The following is a 20,714-nucleotide window of genomic DNA, read 5'->3' on the forward strand; positions in this document are numbered from 1 at the left end:
AACTCATCAGGCTCATGGATTAATTATGTATCTTTAAGAGATAAATATTTTTTTCCACAACAGTATGAAAGCAATAAGATTATGGAAAAATATAGTCAGATTGTTGGGAAAAACTCTTTATGACAAGGCTTGCATACTAACCACTGTGCAAAAAAGTGGAGCCACTATTCCAATGTACTCATTGTAGTCAGCACAGAGTAAACTTTTATTTTAAAATTATCTATACCAGTGAAAGGTCTACTATGTAACTTTTCGGTGGGAGGTCGCCACCTGCTTGTCTCCATGGACCACACTGTTGCTTTGCCTGGAATGTTACACAGGCTCCCCTCTCCACATATCTGACCTGTAACTTGGCCAGGAAGTCTCCACAGTGAGATAGTTTGGTATCATTCTGGATTTGAACTAGTTACCTTTTAGTCAAGCTGCCAACGCTTATTCACTACACCACCAGTTTAAATGTGTACACCGTGTCTCCTTTGCATATTCCCTTCATGTAATACTTTGACACCTTCACGGCTGCCATCTTGAATCCCCTGTGCCACACTCATATGCAGCTCAGGTTGGGAGTTAAACAAAGATGGAGTAAAGCCTCAGTCGGACCCTGCCTGCTGACTCCTCATCTCCCTGATCCAAACAGGAGCTCTTCACGCACGTGCCACAGAAAACCACACCAAGAGATGTGAGAGGAGAGAAGGATGAGAGAAGGAAGATGGGATGACTGCAGAAAAGAGGAGCTGCATGTTGGTGCCTGAAAAACAGAGTGCACCTTAGAAGTAAACCTTGTATCATCTCAGTAGTAAATGGGGTAGTATGGTCTGAGATCGAAAAATGATGATGTTGATGTTTTCAGTCAGTCTTTTATCATTTCTGGACAATAGCAAAAATGGTCCAGGCTTGTCTACAGATAAGGAATGAGTAAATACTAATTTGTAAAAATATAACATAAAAGTCTGAAAAATGCCCACTTTCCTCTTGTGATGTCACTATACTCAAAAACAAAACAAATAAAATGTTAACCCTATTAAAATATATTAAGTAACCCCCATTTAATTATTTTATGTTGATCCAAAGCAGACTTCGTAGAAACCGTCTGACCTCGTAGTGTTAGAATTCGTTTGCTTGAAAGTAGGCGGGTACTTTTTTCATTTAACCAATCGCTGCTATTTGGTCATGATGTATATAATGCGCCGCTAATGGGGCTAACTGGTATATTAAGCTTCTTCCAAAATCCCATTTTTCCCCTTGACAAAATTCACCAAACATTCTCTTTGTTCCAGCTTTAAATCATCTCGGGAATCGTTGCCAAGACTAGAATATATAGCTCTTTGCTGATTGGCTGGTGCCCGAACTTGAACTTTCGGGATATTTGCGAAACATCTAGAGTATTCTGATTCCTGACCTAGTCGCTGGAGAGAAATGAAATTGAGCGGAGGCACTAGGTGGCGCCAGCTTGGCTAAGAATGTTCCATATTATGACATTGAACTGAATTATCTCCATGGAAACACCACCGGTGCAAGTTACTGTTCAGATGAGTGAAGAGGCAATCTTGCTCACGTAAAAATCTGTGTTTTTCAAGATCTTTTTCAACAGTGAAACATCTGAAATTAAATGAATGAAGATAAATATGTTTAAAATCATGCAGTGGAACATTAGAGGTAAAACAATCACATCTCCATGGAGACGAGCATGTGGAAAAGTTACACAGTGCACCTTTAATAGTTTATGTTGAAAACTGAAATAGGGTCAACATTTCACTTTGTAATTGTAAAAAGACTGATCAAAACTGACTGAACTGACTGGTCAAACACTGGATAAAAACTCTGATATATGTTAAAATAATTTGAAGCTTTTTAGAAATCCCTATGTATTCCACTCTTGTCTCTCAAACTCCCAGTCTGTTTGAATCAGTCCTCCAAGCTCTTGTCCTCCGGGGATGTTCAGAGATGCAGCTGGATATCCCCCCCCCCCCCCTCTCTCTCTCCCTCCCCCTCTTCCCTCCTCTCTTCCCCCTCTCTCCTGGTTACTCTCTTCACAACTCTCTCTCCCTGAGCCACCGAGGTAAACACATGCGAGCTCATCTCATTCGCGTCCGAACTGTTGACTTTGCCCGTCGCCTCTCCACTTTCCCTGGACACAGAAGGGACAGAACCAGCAGACCAAACAGGAGCAGTGCCTGTGTGCTGTGGTGGGGAGTTGTGGTTTGAGGTGATGTGATTTTGGACCAAATCATGGAGAAGACTTGAGCACAAGAGAGGCAAAGTGAAGGGAGAAAAGGATGATGCTGGCTAAAGTTTGGGGAGGTTTTTATTAAAGGGATTTGTGAACCCTGTCAAATCTGGAGAAGTGAGTGGAGGAGTGTGACTGCTGCCAACGGGAAAAGCGTAAGTATTTTAAATGTTCTTTCTATTAAGGCAGAGTTAGTTTGACATATTCGAGGAAAATATTTTTGAGTGCGATTTTAACAAACAATTAGCTTCTTTGATGTGTTTTATGTTGTATTATTTATTTGTTAATTATGCAAAGAATTATGATGTAGAAGAGTTCAAAAGCACTGTGATTAGCCTGTGGAGCCAGTTGACCTGTTTCAAACGTCCCTGGCCTCTTTTCACTATTGATTCCATAAGAACGTGAGATCAATGAGCGCATCATGTGTTTAACCATTCGGCTTAAAATCAATGACATCTAACTCCACAGAGCGTGCCCAGCTCAGACCTGTGTCTCTGAGTGCAGGAGGAACTCAACTTTGGTGACAATCACAGCCTAGATTTAATTTAACATTACAGAATGTAACACCAATTTTAGAATGGACAAACTTGGATAAAATAATTTGATATCAAAGGGTTGTGCCTTTGTGTGTTGATCATTCGATCATCCATAGAAGCTACTTTTTACAAATAAAAACAAGAAGATTACCACTATTTACACCTTCAGCTGTAATCCATAATACACTGAGGTGTGCAGTTCCCCCAGTCTCATTGTGTAACAGCAGCCTTATACAAAGACACTTGTTGACCTGTCCTTCCTGTTTGTAGGCTGCAGTGCTGGGAGTGAGGGTCTCACAGCAGCATGGTGTCCTCCACACCTGCCCCCTGTGGCCTGCTCCTGTCCCTCCTGCTCCTCCTCGTGACCCCTCCCTCCCTCAGTCAGAACCCTTCAGTCACGCGGAGGGGGAGGCCTTCATCGACCCCACCAGGTTGGCCAACCAGACCAGTGCAAAGTACACAGCGACTACTCAGAACACTCCTCCTGAGACAGGCCTGTCTACGCCCACCAGCGGAGGGGACCCTGACGATGAGGACGGCCCCCCAGTGGGCGGGACCCGCTGTCAGGGTTACTATGATGTAATGGGTCAGTGGGACCCTCCATTCAACTGTAACGCAGGGGTCTTTCTGTATTGCTGCGGCACCTGCTTCTACCGCTTCTGCTGCCAGTTTAGACAGCAGCGGCTGGACCAAACCATCTGCAACAACTACGACACGCCCATCTGGGCCAACACAGGCAAACCTGTGGCCACCATCACCGAGGGCCAGGGCGACCAGGACCGTGACCGCACTCACCTCATCGTCTACATCATCTGTGGTGTGGTGGCCATTATGGTGCTGGTGGGCATCTTCACCAAGCTGGGTCTGGAGAAGAGCCGAGGAGGGAGCGGAGGAGCAGCAGCTGCTCAGGCAGATCTGAACTCCAGGTGAGCTGCATGAGCTGTGTGTGGGGCAGGGTGTGGGGCAGGAGAGGGTTGCAGCAGGATGTCCACCAGATCCACACTTATCTGTTTTAGATTTACCACTAAACTGGGATTTGAGCCTTACTGAACGCTCAGACAATCATCACCCAAAATGAAATACAATAAAGACCCAATAAAGAGATCCATCCTGTGGCAACCCTGAGCACAGAATCCAAACCTACTGATAGCACAAGTATACTCAGCATCTATAAGTACATGGCCCTGGCATGTGTTTAGTCCAAAGTTTCCAACCTAACGTCAACATATCAGAAGCAGTGACTAGTTACACCTGTAGACACGTGTTAATACATGCTAACTAGCATGTATGCCAGCATGTGTAGCTGTGTGGCTGTCCATGTGTTTACATGTCTCCCATAATTTTTTCACCTGCTCGACCATATTCACCTCCACAAACCTGTTCTGTTGGCTTTCTCACCGTCTTGTGTCACACAATTCATGTCAAACTGAATGTTGCTTGCTATCAGAGGTGCTAGCATTGCCATGAATTGGCTTGTATGTCCTGCATACAAATGATTCATGTATTATTTTAGCTTTTGTGCATTTTTACTGTTGCTAATGTGACATTTTCTGTGTTCTCATTTCTCTGTTTCTGTCCTCCATGTTTTGTTTTTCATTGACATTTGCTTCTGTATTTGACCCTGTATGTGCCATTGCTTTGCTTCTTAGCATGATTTATATATGAAATAAAAATAGCATTTGAAATACAACATTGCTGCAGTATTTCTTTTGCAATATAATGTTCTATGTGAATTTTATCTAATGTAGAGCAAGGTGGTAGTTCTTTTGGGGACATTCAGCTGTTTCCCCAGAACTTTCAAAACCTAATTGTCTTCTTTAAAACTTTTCCTATCCTTACATTCTTTAATGTTTTTAACTCTTATTCCATTTCATCATTATAAAATATGACTTGGTGACCACCTCTTTGTGCCCGTTTGTCTCATCCATCATGGCACCCTCTGTTGAACCACCCCACTGCTTCTGCATCTCAATTTGAGCATTCGAACTTGCCCTGGTCCTAATCTTCTCCCTTAGACTCTCTCTTTCTCTCACACACACACGCACAAGCGCACGCGCACGCACACGCACACGCACACGCACACACACACACACACAGAAAGTGTATGGTGGATTAATATTTCTTGTGGGCCACACCTCTCTGAAACAGAAAGAGCATAAACACCATGGTGACAGATGAGCTCTCCTCCTCCTCCAGATTAGACAAATTTCACGAAAGATTACAGCTTTACCGCGGCACACTGTTCCGCCTGCGCGCTCCTGCTCTTATTAGCCCGCTGACACAAATCCCCCAGTCCAAAACTCTGTTTAGAACACAGCCTCACATGTGAAACTAGATATGGAAATCACTACTTCCAGTTGGATTTTTTTCCTGCTGGGAACAACTCCTTATCACACTAAAAATTGGCTAATTCTTTCATCATTCATTTACCCATTTTTCCTGCCTCAGTAACTAAAGATTTTAGACCATAGACCAAGGGTCTCCAACCTGTAGCATGGGAGCTTCCTGTTGCTCTCCACCACCTTCCAAGTAGGTCAGAAAGGGATTTCTGAATTACACATAATGTGTTGAATATGTAAAATCTGATTAATTAAATGCGTATTACCATTGCACATGTATTATTTTGATGCCTAATTTTGTACACTAATAAGTGGATAATGGTGTATGTTTTATAGGCAGTTTTAACTGTACTTCATCTAAGGCTCGCTGTGGCTCTTATATATAATTTTAATAAGCTTGTGGTTGGTAAAACTAGTAGCTCTCTGGCATTTTTGTTTTGTAAAAGTAGTTCATCGGAGAAAAAATGTTGGAGACCCCTACCATAGACTGTATAGGCCTATATAACTGGAAATACCTAACCTGCTAGCTGCTGTGTTCCAAATAGGAAGTGAGCATGGGGCGCTTCCGGCTCCACTGACTCCGGCTCCAATTGACTTAGATATAGAAAAAACGTCAGCCCTCTCTCTGTAACTGCTGCTGTCAGGCTGCTCATTTTGGTCTTACAATGTCCGTATTAACCCACTCTATTTGAACTTGGTGTCTTTATTCTGCTATTTTGTCCAAAAATCAGTGCTATTCCTAATATGGTACTCATCTCCAAATTCGTCCTATAATTGTTAGCCCGGAGAGCTTCATCTGACTGGAGACAAACTCTCTCTGGACTATCGAACACTATCGCCATCACACTCCTGTAGTCCACTTCTTTACACAGAGCTTAGTGATTACACCTTTTGCTCTTTATCACTCTACGCAAGGCACAGCAAGTTTTGTTTTGGTTTTTTTTAGAAGAATTTGACATTTTCATGATTTTTAAAATAACAAACAGCATTAGTTAATAGCTTTTCCGGATGTTTTTCCAGATTCTCAAAGTCGCTATACAGTTTAGTGCATGTTTTGTTGTGGTTGATAAGGAGGTATGTGAACAAACTCAAACTTCGCTCATATTTAACATCTCAACTCTACCCAAATGTATAAAAAATGAATGTAAAATGTAATGAAGACATCAACAGTTTATGACAATCTCCCCACGATAAAGCCTCTTCTTGTCAGACTGCTGACTCTCGGCGGTGGACTTTTCGAGAGCGTCCTGAAAGCCTGATTAACTCTCATAAAAAACCCAGCAGTTTTTCTGAATCAGCTCTCAAAGTCCCAATCCACATGATCCACAGGATACGCACACACCTCCTAATGCCACCTCCAGCATCGCCATGCTAGGTTACGTGTGCTAGCATGGCGCGCTAATCCAATGCTAACAAACGCTACGGAGCGGTGCCTGGGGTCACACGTGTCACATTTGATAAAAAGGCCACCAAACGCTAAGCTATTCCTGACCTTCTCATTTCCAAGTCATCTCCATGCAAACACCACTGTATATAACTGTATTCAGTTAGCAACAGCAATGCTAACAATGGCATTATAGGGTGGCAGGAAAATATCTAATCTAAAACAAAGGCTGCATGGGCCCTTTATGCTTAAGTCATTTTATCATGTAGGCGATCTGCGGAGAACACCATACATGATGTGTCGGCATTGTGATACTAAAAAGTGTCGGAAAACTGGCATGTCTAAATAGAGACATGTCGTAATGAAGGGATGTCGGAATAGTCAGTGGACCCCATAGGGTGGCAGAGTGTAGATAGGCTGGGGACTAGCTAAATACAAAAATTGTAGGCTACTTGTTTTATTATATTTTGCATAGTAGTGGATTTTGTAATAATACAATTATAAAGAGTTGTGAATATTCAAATATTAATTACATTTTCCTAATGATCTAGTACAGGCCTATTCAACTTGTGGCCTGGGGGCAAAATCAGGCCCCTGCACGATTTGATCTGGCCCATAGCATATTACTTTTTTTTTTTTTTTTTTGTCTTTTTCTTTAGTCCTAGTTTAATTCTGGTTTAGACTTTTTAGGACTAGTCCAGTCAGTACTGGTTTTGCATAGCAATGTTAACGCATTTGTATTTTATTTTTCACAAAAATTAAATATAGCATTTGTTATATTATCAGTATTGAAATCCAGATATTTTGTGCAACCCCAAATTGTGTTAAAAGAGGTGGCATGTTGTGCACCTATCCGGCCTAAAGGAAAATGTATAGCCCTGACCCAATTTTAAACAAAAAATCACTTTAATGACCTAATTGCAATGTGAATGTAAACTAAATTGTCATTAAAAACAGTATTTTTTGCTCATCTAGATTTTAAAAATGAATAGAATTATATAGGCCTAGTCCTTATCACCATTATGATAGCCTACAAAAACGGCACCAGACTTCTCGTAGAGGGCCCCTAAACCTGCCTGGAGGTGCTAGCATACCTCTGCTCTGAGCTGAAAAGGCTGGGGTCACATGATACGCTCACTGGGCTAATGTGGACATGTGTGGGACAGCCAGTCATGTGTGAAGTGCAAGTGTGTGTGCTAGCTCCAGATGTTGGCAAAAGACAAAAACATTTGGAAAATTAAAAATACTAAATATATTTTCCATATGAGGTCTAATAGTGTGTCTTCATCAGGCTAATTTCATAGTTTCACTTGATTGCATTTTCAGACTATGATGCCAAGGAACAGAGCAACACTACACTTTATTGTTCTCATAGCAGAACTTGTCCTCTGCTTTTGTCCATCCCTCAATGCCACTGGGGCAGTCAGGAGAAGTGACTCATCTCCAGGTCTTGAGCAAGGCTTGGTCAGGGTTTTACCTATTGTGCTTGTGCTGTGAGGAGAGAGTGCTACCCACTCAGACACCGTGCCATTCTATGTATCATTGCACAGGAGGACATACGGAAAATGCTAAATCCTGCCACAATCAGTCTGTGCAAGAGCATGTTAATAAAAGCAATATATTGCATGGATGCAGATTATTTATTTTAGTATAAGTTTGAGTACAGTTCAGCAATCATTATTATTTGTGATAAGAATTGTTTTGCTTTAAGGTGCACTCTGTGACTTTTCAAGAGGGGGCTCCATCACCTGCTTGTCTCCAAGGAAATATTTGAATATTTTCCTATCTGTAAGTGAATTAGGTTTAACAAGTAGATGTCAGATGTGAAACATGGGCCCTTTCCCAAACCGGTCGTCCTACCTAACCCCTCACACTACACCCACTGTGAAGTCCCCGTTGGAGGTCCCTTCATACGGGTACAGCACTCTGCTTTCAGACGCACTTCACTCACTCCAGCTTCTTCTTCAGTTTAATAGTGGGCAACACATTCAGTGGTGTTGCATATTATAACACCACCTTCTGTGTAGTTTAAGTATTTGTGCTGTGTAAATATTTTGACAGTGTTAAAATAAAATATTAAGTCTCCTGAATTTTATATATTATATAATGTTATATTCTGTTTTACACCAATGTCTTTATGCCATTAGCCTACTGTAAAACTCTCTCTGCATATGATATGAACCAATAATACTCACTCGAACAAATGAGCCACAACTGTCACCATACGTACAGTTTTATAATCATTCTCATGCTATATCTTATAAAGGGGGCTGACAAGTGTTCATAGTACAGATTCAGATCAGTCTCACTGGTGAGTAAAAAAAAAAAATATATATATATATATATATATATATATGACTTTTTTTTTTATATATCTTGCTTCAAAACTTTCTAAACCCCAAAATTATAACTTTAAATTTCAGTAGCATTTCCTCTTTCATTTATAATTAACTAATGTCTAAATCACCATGTTTAGATTACATAAACTTAAACAAACATGGATCTAAACTTGTTTGATGCATATAGCACATGGGGCTGCTCTTCGGTGTGATGTACACCTGTTTAGAGACCACCTGCACCTCCCCCACAGTCAAGATCCTTATCAGACTCTCTCCCTCAATGCTTGATCATTTCGTATGGGACTTCCTTTCAAAGGAATGCACAAAATCGAGTGTTAGGGCAAAGGCAAGGAAGAAGGAAGCATTATTTCATTATTATTCAAAATCCCTTGAAAATGTTACTGCGAGCAGCTCTCCATATATCTGACCTGTAACTAAGCACAGTAACACTGCTGCTTGTCTCTCTGGAGATAGACATGGACACACTTTGGAAGATCCTATAACATGTCTTTAAAGGAAAACAGGAGATTTTCCGTTCACTTGAAAAGTTATGTGTACTACATATGCGTACTTATTTAGTTTGTTATTACAGGTCATTTTATTATTACATCATAGATCAATTAACATTACATCAACATTACAACATACATTGATCTATACGTGTGTGTGATTACATGTCACCCCTGGCACTGCGATAGCACCTATAGAGTGACAGAATATTATGTAACTAAGGGCAATGACACTGACTGGGGCACTCACAGTATACTCAATACAATACATTAGTATGTATAAACTAAACCTGCACGCAACTAAGAGGTCTTCAACATGCCGTTTCAAACCATCCTTATATATTATGACAAACTGACCTTTGTTTATAGAGATGATTGAATGTTCCAAGATATGGCTTTAAATGTATCTAACATTTCTTTCATTATGGGTGTTTTTATTGCTCAAAAAAATACTACTGCTCTTATTAAGCAGGCTTGCCCCTCCTCAGATCTGACCTGTAACTAGGGCTATAACAAGTAATAACATCTCCATAGAAATAAGGTGGCCAGAAAAGTTACGCCGTGCATCTGCACTGAAAGATGTTAATACAAAAAGTTCTATTGTATAAGTCTTGCCAATTACACAAGCACTGGTCTATATTTACTACCAGGAAGTAAAATAATAAACTTTACCAAAATGGGAAAACCAGGTAGGGTAATATATGCATACTTTAGGTAATACTGAGGTAAAATATTTCAAGTTATGCTCAAAATCGCTGCATGTCTAAAATACTTTCTGACCTTATTTAACATTATTTGAGTGCAGTAATGCATTTAACTGCCAAATGAGCAACACGTGTGGCTGGTGAGAGCACACATGGATATGGATGTTGACATTAGCAGTAGCTGCGTTCCTGTGGTGTGTTGTGATGTCCCCAGGAGTGAACTGTCCCAGTACATCTCCTCTCACCTGCCTCTGCACCGTGAGCGAGGACACTTTTCCAGTCCAAACATCATTGTGCACCCGCCCTGCCGTTTACAGGAAGAAATGTCACCCCTTGTGTTCTGCTCACATCACAGGGGCCAAATCAGACCCTGAAGCCTCCACTTCCTGCACTTAGGGAGTTTTAAGAGAGCTCAAATGTGGGTCAGTGACTCAAGAGCTTCTGTTCGGTTGAAACAAAAACAAAACCAGGGCCACCCCAAGGCAAGAATTTTAAGAATGTAACACTTAAATCTCATAAAGTGTTGTGCATAAATAACTATAAGTACTTTAAAATATAAATATTTATCTCTATTTCCTCTTTTTGATATAATGACATGCAATATTTTTAGAAAATGTATTACACATGAGAATCAGCCTCTCTGTGAGATGGCACCTGAGTGACCAATCAGATTTCCAGGGTGGCCTGTGCCCCTCTGGCCACTTCCTTGAAATGCCCTTGGTGTAGTTTTGAATATTAGCTGAATGTCTAGACTCACTTTCACCCATGTTATGCTGTACTTTCCAGTTGATTCTTAAAAAATATATTATACTTACAGTCACTGCAGCAGCAGAACCAGATAGAGATAGTTTCTTTACTATATCTCCACTGAATTGCTTACTTCACAAATATTGAAAAACTATATAGACCAGTTAATTTTGCATAACCTATTCAATACCATCAATAAAGAAACATTATGTAACTTTCTGGAGGTAGAACATCACCTGTATGATTGCATGGAAATAGAAAGTTAAAACTACTAGTAAATTACTACTACTAGAACCTTCTCCATGGAGATGGATACATTTTATGGTATAGTAAAGTAAAGTAAACATGCATGTTTTCATATGTTTTTCAGTGTAATAAAAACATTTGAAAAATATGAAAAAAAAAAACTAAAACAAAAAAACCCACATTACATTTTTTTGACAAAAAGTTATATACTGTGACTTTAACACTCTCCTTGTTAGAACAGTAGTTTTTGAGTTCTTCAGACTATACACACAACAAACTTCCATCCTGTCCACTCTGGCTCTCCCTTACATTGACCTGTGACGTTCCATGTGACACTTTCTCTTTCTTCAAAACAAAAACACTGGATTTAGTGTAAAACTTTGTGACTCAGCCCCGCAACAGTCAAAAGTTGAGTTCACAGGAGCAGCCGCCTCACAGTGAGCCGGCCCCTCGCTCCATTTCATCCGCTTCCAAACTTCCAATGGACCATCTGCTAGGCGCTCCCAACCAACATGAGACCAGCTAAAAACAACCAGCCACTCCACGACGCAGCAACTGGCACATATAAATATAGGAGCCAAATGCGTGCAATTATTTTTCACTCCACATTAGAAATCGTTGCGCGCTCTGCCCTCAAGAAAAGGTCAAGAAGGCGTAACAGGTCGACTGTGGTTCAAAGACATCTGCTGTGAATGTGAAGAAAAAATCTGATTTACAATTTATCATAACTTTACTTTAATTAGCCTTAATGAAGTAAGATTTAATACATTTATGTTTATTAAAGGTGTATTGTGTAACATTTCTGATGGAGGGCCCGTAAATGCTTTTCTCCATGGAAATTTTATTGCTTTGTCTGGAATGTTTCATAGTATGGTATTGAAGCTTTCAATCTTCACCAAGACTAAAGCAAACCAAGTTGCAGGTCAGATCTGTGGAGAGACAACCACGCTCACAGTCAGAGAGAATGTTTTTCTAAGTATTTTTGAGCTATAAAACCACCTATAATTGAATAAATGTACAATAGAGGTGTTTATTGTCATACTGTGGAACATTCCAAGCAGAGCAGAGACATATCCACAGAAGCAGGTGACAGACCCCTAATTAAAAAGTTACATAGTGCACTTTAACAATGAGTCAGGCTATCTCCGAACCCCTGAATTAAGTAGTATACGCTTGAATCATTTTAGGGTAAGGATCCATGGAGATATTATGGCTGAATTGTCCAACCATATAGTGTTAAAGTTATCTATTACTATGGAAACAAGGTGGTGCAACTTAGATTAGATCAATGGAAAGGCACCCACACACAGTAAGATTTAGCTATAGTGCTTCACCTTAAAGTGCATGTGACAGGTTAGACTATGCAAGTTTTTTGTAGTTTTGAGAGGGGTTTGGATTTCCGAACTTACTTTCATAACGAAGACACAATGTTAACAAGGGCCAAGACCTGGCCACATTGAATACATGACAACACCTTTATTTTTAGTTTGTTAAATGAATGTTCACTGCCAGAAATACATATGATGTACTGAGAAGGACCGCTACTGAGCAGTCGAAACTGTCAGGTATGAAAACAAACTCTGAAAAAGTCTGAAAAAAGAACCTAATAACATAAATTATTGGAAGACAAAATGAAACTCATCGAACTATTACATATGCCTTTCTTGCGTGGGAACTGTCCCTCATTTTTGGATGGGTTTTTTTGTTGCTCTGTTTTAAAGCTTGCTCCTTCCTGTATTTTTGTACCTTTTTTCTTTTCTCAATCTATTTAAAAGGTGCATTGTGTAACTTTTCTGGTGGAGGGTCCATCACCTGCTTGTTTCTATGGATAGGTCATTGCTTGGCTTAAAATGTTCCACAGTATGAGATTAAATAAATCTACTTTACATTTATTAAATTTTATAGTTTTATAGCTCATAGATTCAATACAGGCATTTAGCTTGTGAGTGGATTCGCCTCTCCATAGATCTGACCTGTAACTTGGTCTGTTTTGGTCTCCATGATGATAGAAAGGTTTAAGGCCTTACTGTGAAACACTACACCATTTTCTCTGGCTTTTAACATGCTTGAGTTGTGTGGTCCTCTGTGTCTTTAATTTATTTGTTTTTTAATAACCATTTTATTATTATTATTATTGGTATTTTTGCTCTTATTTGATTTTACTAGTTTTATTGTCTTAACGAGAACTAGCTTTATTTTATATTTCTATTGGATATGTTGTTTTATTTGTATTGTGCAGCACTTTGGAAACTGTTTTGTTTATGAAATGTGCTATATAAATAAAGCAGATTGGATTGGACTACAGACAAAGCAATAACATCTTCATGGAGAAAAGCAATTGATGGACCCTCCACCAGAAAAGTTACACAATGCACCTTTAAGCCAATTGAAGACCAGTATCCTACAATGTCTTATCCTGACAATGGATTGGTGATGATTATCATGGATGGTCGTCAAAAGGTTAAAATTATTGTAGAAAATGAAGCTCCACTACTGAATCAAATAAGATCCATCCAGTGTACAGAATATCACGTACAAATGTTCAGAGTGGAGCTAGCACACAACATGACATTATCCTCACTGATTCACTTATCACTGACTGGGAGGTGCCGAGTGTCACTGGTACTCCCTGCTCTGACTCTGTTCTACTCATCTGTACTTTTTACACACTCAATACTGCGCTCTTGTGCGTCACTACTACATGACGCCAACTACCGACAACTGCACTGGCCTGAATATAACTGTAGCCTAGTCTGGCATTTCGTATTGATGTTGTGTATCCACAAATTAGTTGTAGTGTGGTTAGTGAGTAGGGATAATTGCTAACGTGCTGTGATTTGTATGAGTGTCCATGGTTGCTGGACAAATTGTGACCCAAAACTGTAATTTAAAAAGTTATATATTACACAAAATGGACTCTTGTGAGCTTTAAGCCATGTTGTTACCACCTCAAACCAAACATTTTTATCATGATTTGAGTAAATTTCACTTAATAAGTAAAATTATTTGCCAGTGGAATAAGACTTTTTGTACTTAAAACATGAATATACATCTTCCTCTACTTTTTGCACTTAAAATACACAAAATTGAATGTTGCTTGAATTAAGGAAAACACTTATTCCATTGGTAGATAATTTTACTAGTCAAGTTGAATCGACTCAAATAAATAATTAAATGTTATTAATTTAAGTCATTTTAATTTAGCCTTTTCTAGTGCAGCCACTATATCTCCAAATGCTTTGGTCCACCTTGTGAAGTCATGTAGTGGTAGTTTACAAGTTGACAGCTAGTTTATCTTTACCTCAATAAAAAAATTTAAAATTGCAGGGCTGAAATCATCCAAATGATTCTAGTGAAAGTTATGGAGTTTAAAACACATTAAAGCACTTTCCGTATTACCACATGACATCACAAGGTGGAACAGAGTGTTTTCTATTTGTGAGAAGAACTCAGCCCAAACATACAGTGTTTTTGTGTTAAAATTGTGTGAATGAAACAAAACACAACCAGTTTGAGTTCTCAGTTGGACACCTTAATTACCTCACTACTATCTCACTTCAGTCAGTCTGGCACAGCACCACACGACAACTTCCTCCTCCTCCCATCCCCGACAGAAAACTCAACCAATGCTCCACATATCTCCACACATAGCCCCAAGACAGGTGCACTTTTTGTTGCAGATGAAAAGTCCAAATCAGCAAGTTGTTTGAGGGATGAGCCAAGAGAAGACTGGGTAGAGGCCCGGCGGCTCTGTAGACCAATGAGTCAGACTGCAAGATAGGTAGACAAAACAAGGAGGAAGATATATAGCTATTGTTAGAGTTGTTATGTTTTTCTTGGCTATCATTTATTTTTTTTAGATTTTGAGTGTAATTTTGCATGTAGGATTTTTTGTGAAGTTTGGACACTTCAAAACATGCACAACAGGTTAAATCCTCCAACCTAGCCTAGGTAATCCTGACCAAGCCTAGCAACAAGATCATGGAAATGGCTCCCAGATCCAGCATCAGTTCACCGCTCCTGACAGATTTTCCAGGCGGCACAGGGGGAGAGATAGGTCAAATGCTGAGAATAAATTTCCCTCATTTAAGCCTATATTAAAATTGGTTAAAAGGCCCATATTATTTTTTGATCTGTGTTATAATATTGTTTCCTCATCAAAAACTTTCCCAGAGTTGTTTTTTGTTTCATTCACATGTGTTTAACACAAACCCTGCATAATATTTAAGCTTCTGAGTTCTTCTCTCAAACAGAAAACACTCTGTTCCACCTTGTGATGTCACAGAAAGTGCTCCATCGTGTTTTTGAACTTATACACTGTCACTAAAATCATTTGGATAATTTCAGCCCTAGAACTGACAATCTTTACTGAACAAAAGGTAAACTGTTAACTTATAAACTACCACTACATGACATCACAAGGTGGAATAGAGCATTTTGGGCTCTGAAGATGTAAACTGACTAATAATAAAGTGTTACTCCAATGTGTGAGTGAAACAAACCACAACTCCAGGGATGTTTTTGATGAGGTAACAACAGTCTAAAAGGCTAAAAGTGCATAAGAGTCAATTTTGCACAATATAGGACCTTAAGGTTAGGGTTTAGGTAAAAGTTAGAATCAGTCCCTAGGAAATTTATCTACCCCCAAGAAGCATGGAAACCCAACACACTGCTCGAACACTCCAGTTTCATAAACCTAAAACAGTACACAAACCAAGCTGACTTATTTATGACTGTAGAATATCCCATTAAAGATGCAATATGTTTTATCACTACAGCAGTCACAGCCATCACAGTCCCTGCAGGAGCCTCTTGTTACGATCACTGACATCTCCCAGCAGGAGAATTAGCGCCCCCTGGCTGTCACTGTGGGGTTCTTAAATGTGTGTGTGTGTGTGTGTAAGTATGTGGGCTTCATTAGCACAACACAAGCACCGATGTTTGAATTATTGATCAAGGCTGTGAATCCATCAGCACTGTAAATCCAGCTAACGCACCAAGACGGGAATATGTTTATTCAAAGTAATGAGAGACAGAGGGAGGTGACACCAAGTACGGGTTTACTCAGAGGAGTGTCGATAGCAATAATGTACAAGAACAAATACAAGATGTTTAAGTACTTTATCAGCTAGTCCTCGTTTATTAGAAGCATATGGAAATCTCTATGCAGAGGTGCCTTCTGTAGAAATGAGAACTGCAATTAAAAACTTCAGAGTGCAAGTACTCTTAAGTTGTGAGAAAAATCTACAAAAAAGAAATTTGGAGTAACTTTTTAAAATTAGGCTCCACCATCTGCATGTCTCCATGTCTATGCTTTGCCTGGAATGTTCCACAGTATTACATTAAACATATCTATCATCATGGAGACAAGCAGATGATGGCACCAGGTCAAGTTACAGGTCAGATCAGTGGAGAGGCAACCCAGCACACAGTATTTATGTTTTTGAGCAATAAAAACACCTGTAACTGAAAAACTGCTGGGTAGGTACAGTAGTTTAATGCCATACTGCAGAACCATACATGCAAGAAAAGCAGGTAGTGTGCAGTCCACCATAAAAGTTGGATTGTGTACCTTTTAGCTAAAACAAAAAAAAAAAAAAACAAAAAAACAAAAAAAAAAAAAAAATATTGAGCTATCTTGATGCAAATTTGTCCGAACAATTAAACAGACAACTTTCTTTTAATTACTTAGGAGTAAGAACTGAGCATTTGTTAATGAGCAGATTTTGTATTTTTTCTGTGTTTAAAATGCCAAAGTTGTAGTGAGTCCCTATAGTCAGCAGGATTGTTGTGTTCCCTCCACACCTGCACTGCTGAAACATCTGAATTAATAACTACAAAGAGAGTGTGTCTAGAATTCCCCTGAGATCAGACAGAGATGTACTGTACACATGTCCTCACATCTGCCACAACTGTTCCATGGATCCACTGTGCAGCTGCTGACATCAGAGGGCTCATGTTTAATACTAATACTCAGGAACAGGTGTCCTTGAATGCACCATTTACAAACAAAGGTGCTTTAATATGTGCATGTGATTATTACATTAAAGAAGTCACAAGAGGTAATGTTATGATTGTGATTATTTTTTCTTGCATAGTCTAAAACGTTTCAGTCCTAACTTTGGTGGAAGAGTGGTCATCTGTGTTACAATCTCAAATCAAATCAGGTTTTAGACTGTCAAAACACAATGAACAGAACATAAAAGTTAATGGAGAGGATCTTTTAGGATTTTTTTCCCATTCATAAAATATTATATTTTATATGGCATTTGTTCATTTATGGTAAAAAAAAAAAAAAAAAAATGTTCCAAATTAGTGCATTTATTGAATCAACAAAAGCATTGGGCTAATAATAAAATTTTAATTGAGAGATTCAGTATTTTTTAATCGTCAGAGATCAGCTTGGGTCTTGTTAATTAAGAGGTCCAATCCTCTGTCAGTAAAAGTTTGTGGTTTGAAGCAAAGATCAGACTTTGGATGAACAAATTTAACAGTTTTTTGGGGTAAATAGTAAATTAAAGATACACTGTGCAACTTTTTGGTTGAGGCTCTGTCACCTGCTTGTTTCTATGGATATGTCATTGCTCTGCCTGGAACGTTTCACAGTATGACAATAAACAGCTCTACTTTACATTTATTCAATTACAGGTGGTTTTAGAGCTCAAAACTACAGAGAAAAATATGTAGTCTGACTGTGAGTGGGGTTGCCACACCACAGATCTGACATGTAACTGAAGATAGAAAGGCTTAATACCATACTGTCACACATTCCAGACAAAGCAATAACATGTCCATGGAGAAAAGCATTTGGACGGACCCTCCACCAGTAAAGTTACACAATGTACCTTTGTTTTATTTTTGTTCAGGAAATGAATATCAAATGTTTGTTTTGTGTATGTTTTATTAGTTTTGAATAAACCAAAACAAAAACTGCTCAGTAAAGGAAAGAAATGCGATACATTTTTGTCATATCTTTCTGCCAGTAGGTAAAAGGATGCTCAGGTTAGAACTTCCAGGAAAGTAAAATAAAGTATGTATTTTTTATGTAGGGATTGTTACAAGTACATTAAGTTCCTATGTGCTTTGACAGGACCCTGACAGAGCTGTTGAAGCAGCAGGGCAGTGAAGTGAGCACAGTGGAGAACAGCAGTGCTAGTCCCCCGAGCTCTGAGAGGGCCAACGGGACTTCAGCCCGGATACTGCGCAGCCGGAGTGGTGAGTACTGCACCACACAGTACGCTCGCACACATGCTACTGTACTGCAAGGATTTTACAAAGAGCAGGGCAGAGGAAAATGGATGTTGATTATACTTATCTTTTTTATATACTTCCACTATCCTACTACTTCATCCTTTGCATTCGCACTCCCCAATATTTTGTCACTCACAGCAAATATTTAAAAATAACAAAAGCAGTGAGACATAACAAAATTAATAGAAATTCTTAAATAGTTCAAAGAGTTGCAGATATATACAAAACAACATAACAAATACTACTCCTGCTTCCTACTACGCCCTTCTACTGAAGCCATAACGGCTTGTCAAAGCTTGATCTCGTCAGAGCTCAGAAGCTCAGCAAGGCTGGGACTGGTCAGTACTTGGATGGGAGAGTACTGTGAAAATCAGGTGCCACAGTAGGGTGCCAGTTGCCAAAACTGTTGTGTCCTTAGGCAAGGCACTTCACCCATATTGCCTAGTATGAAAGTGGTGTGTGAGTGAGTGATGGTGGTGGTCGGAGGGGCCAATGATGCAGATTGGCAGCCTTGCTTCTGTCAGTTTGATCCAAGTTAGCTCTGGCTACAGTAAAATAATAATAATATGATGATAAATAAAATAAATAAAAATAAAAATAAAATTACATAAATGATATAATATAATGATATAAAACTGATGCTGGACTGACTGGAGTTTTTTGTTCCTTCCATATTCCCAAAATTGTATGATAATATATCTTATATGAAGTGCAGTGCAAAAGTCATAGGGTTCATGGGTTTTTAGTCATATAATTTGTTTCCATATTTGACATATTTGAGTTTTTGGTTGCTATGACAACAGTTCTATTTTTTCAACACTCTGAAATCCATAGACTGAATAATCGTAGCCATATGGCAGTACTATTAAGAATTAAGAAAGTAAACAGATCTTAGCCACAACCACATATATTACATAACCATCTTTATGGAACTCCAAAATTATTCACATGCTAATCTTGGCTAACTACTGGAGGAATCAGAGTGACAGTTTTAATTAACAGAACCCGTATAGAGCTATTCGTCTTATAATTTCCTCCACATCCAACCCAAATGTTAATAAAACAGGGAGGGGGGTCAAAGGTCAAATTAAAGCACACGCCATCATTTCAACCTTACAGTTTCATAATGACTTCATCCGGCCAATATACAGTGTGACGGCAGATTTCCTGTACCTCCTCTCAGATCTCATTTCAGTTTGGCTTGTGTAGCTTAGCAATTAGCAGACTGGCAGCATATTCAGATTCACTGTATCGACACCAACTGCTCAGAGAAAGTAAACAGTAGTAGAATGTGTGAGAGGAAGTGGGACACATGCCTGCTGCACGTGTTATGGCTCAACTCATTTGTGCATGAAATTAATATGATAATGTATGCAGGTTACAACCCACAGGCAAAAATTCAACACTATATTCATACAGTGTGGCTTCTTCTTATGTATTCCACTTGATTTGTGAATCGTTTGAATGCATTGGAGTGAGCTGGGAGTGAACTTGTGTTTGGGCTTGCTGGGGGAGTTGGAGGGGCGTTTGATATAATGCTTTTATCTTCAAATCGAACGCTGGGGAGTTTCACACATTGCTAATGACGCAGTAGAGTGTATGTACTGGACATGTTAATCCGCAAGTTCTGTGATGGATTAACTGGGATAAGCCACTATGATACTAAAACTTGTATCGAAACTAGATCAAGTATCGGTACTAAAAAAAAAAGTCACATTCACAGGACAGTAATGAATCTTTTCTGAATAGCTTTAGAATGATCTTGAGCCGTATCAGAACAAGTACACAGCAACTTCAAGAGTGTTAATTCAACTCGTATAGTTAATTTTAACACTTTTACCATGTCATATGGGGTCCACAATAAAATGAGTTAAAACTACACTTTCCAAAGTGTAGAAGACTCAACACTAGGAAAGTGATGTAACCACACTCCTCATAGTTGAATTTGACACTGATTAAGATTTGTGTATAATGAAAGTTAACACTTTATGAAGTAGAAATAGTGTAGAGTATTCTTCATGTTACACTAGAATAGAATAAATATAACATATTCAAGTAACCACCTTGCAAAACGGGCTATGCAATATTTAATGAGCCATGAATAAAAATGAAAAAGTAAATATATATAGTAAATATAATATGGTGCATATATCATTATTTGTTTGTTCCTAATAACAGGTTATTTTGTTGCATGAGCTGTATGTTTTTGTATACAGGAACCATTAAAATAAATAACTTGAAGGGTAATTTGGAAAAAATGTAGCCCCTTAGAAAGATTATTTTTAAATGCAAGAAACAAAACACCTAAACGCCATTAATCACAAAAATAGAATGAGATTAAGGCAAAAAGTACACTACTTAGCACATAAAATTCAATAAGTCAATTAAGAAATTATTGGTGAGGTTACATTTCAGTTCCACATTTAACCATT

The 20,714-nt window shown here is 38.9% G+C and overlaps 1 pseudogene; it reads left to right on the forward strand.

Moving 5' to 3' along the window:
• Positions 1-3,121: 3,121 nt before the first annotated feature.
• LOC110159569 (protein shisa-9B-like) overlaps positions 3,122-20,714 on the forward strand; it is a 29,622-nt pseudogene continuing 12,029 nt past the window's right edge.

The sequence above is a fragment of the Boleophthalmus pectinirostris genome, unplaced genomic scaffold, assembly GCF_026225935.1.
Source record: "Boleophthalmus pectinirostris isolate CB_2022bp ecotype Guang Dong unplaced genomic scaffold, ASM2622593v1 HiC_scaffold_14, whole genome shotgun sequence".
NCBI lineage: Eukaryota > Metazoa > Chordata > Actinopteri > Gobiiformes > Gobiidae > Boleophthalmus > Boleophthalmus pectinirostris.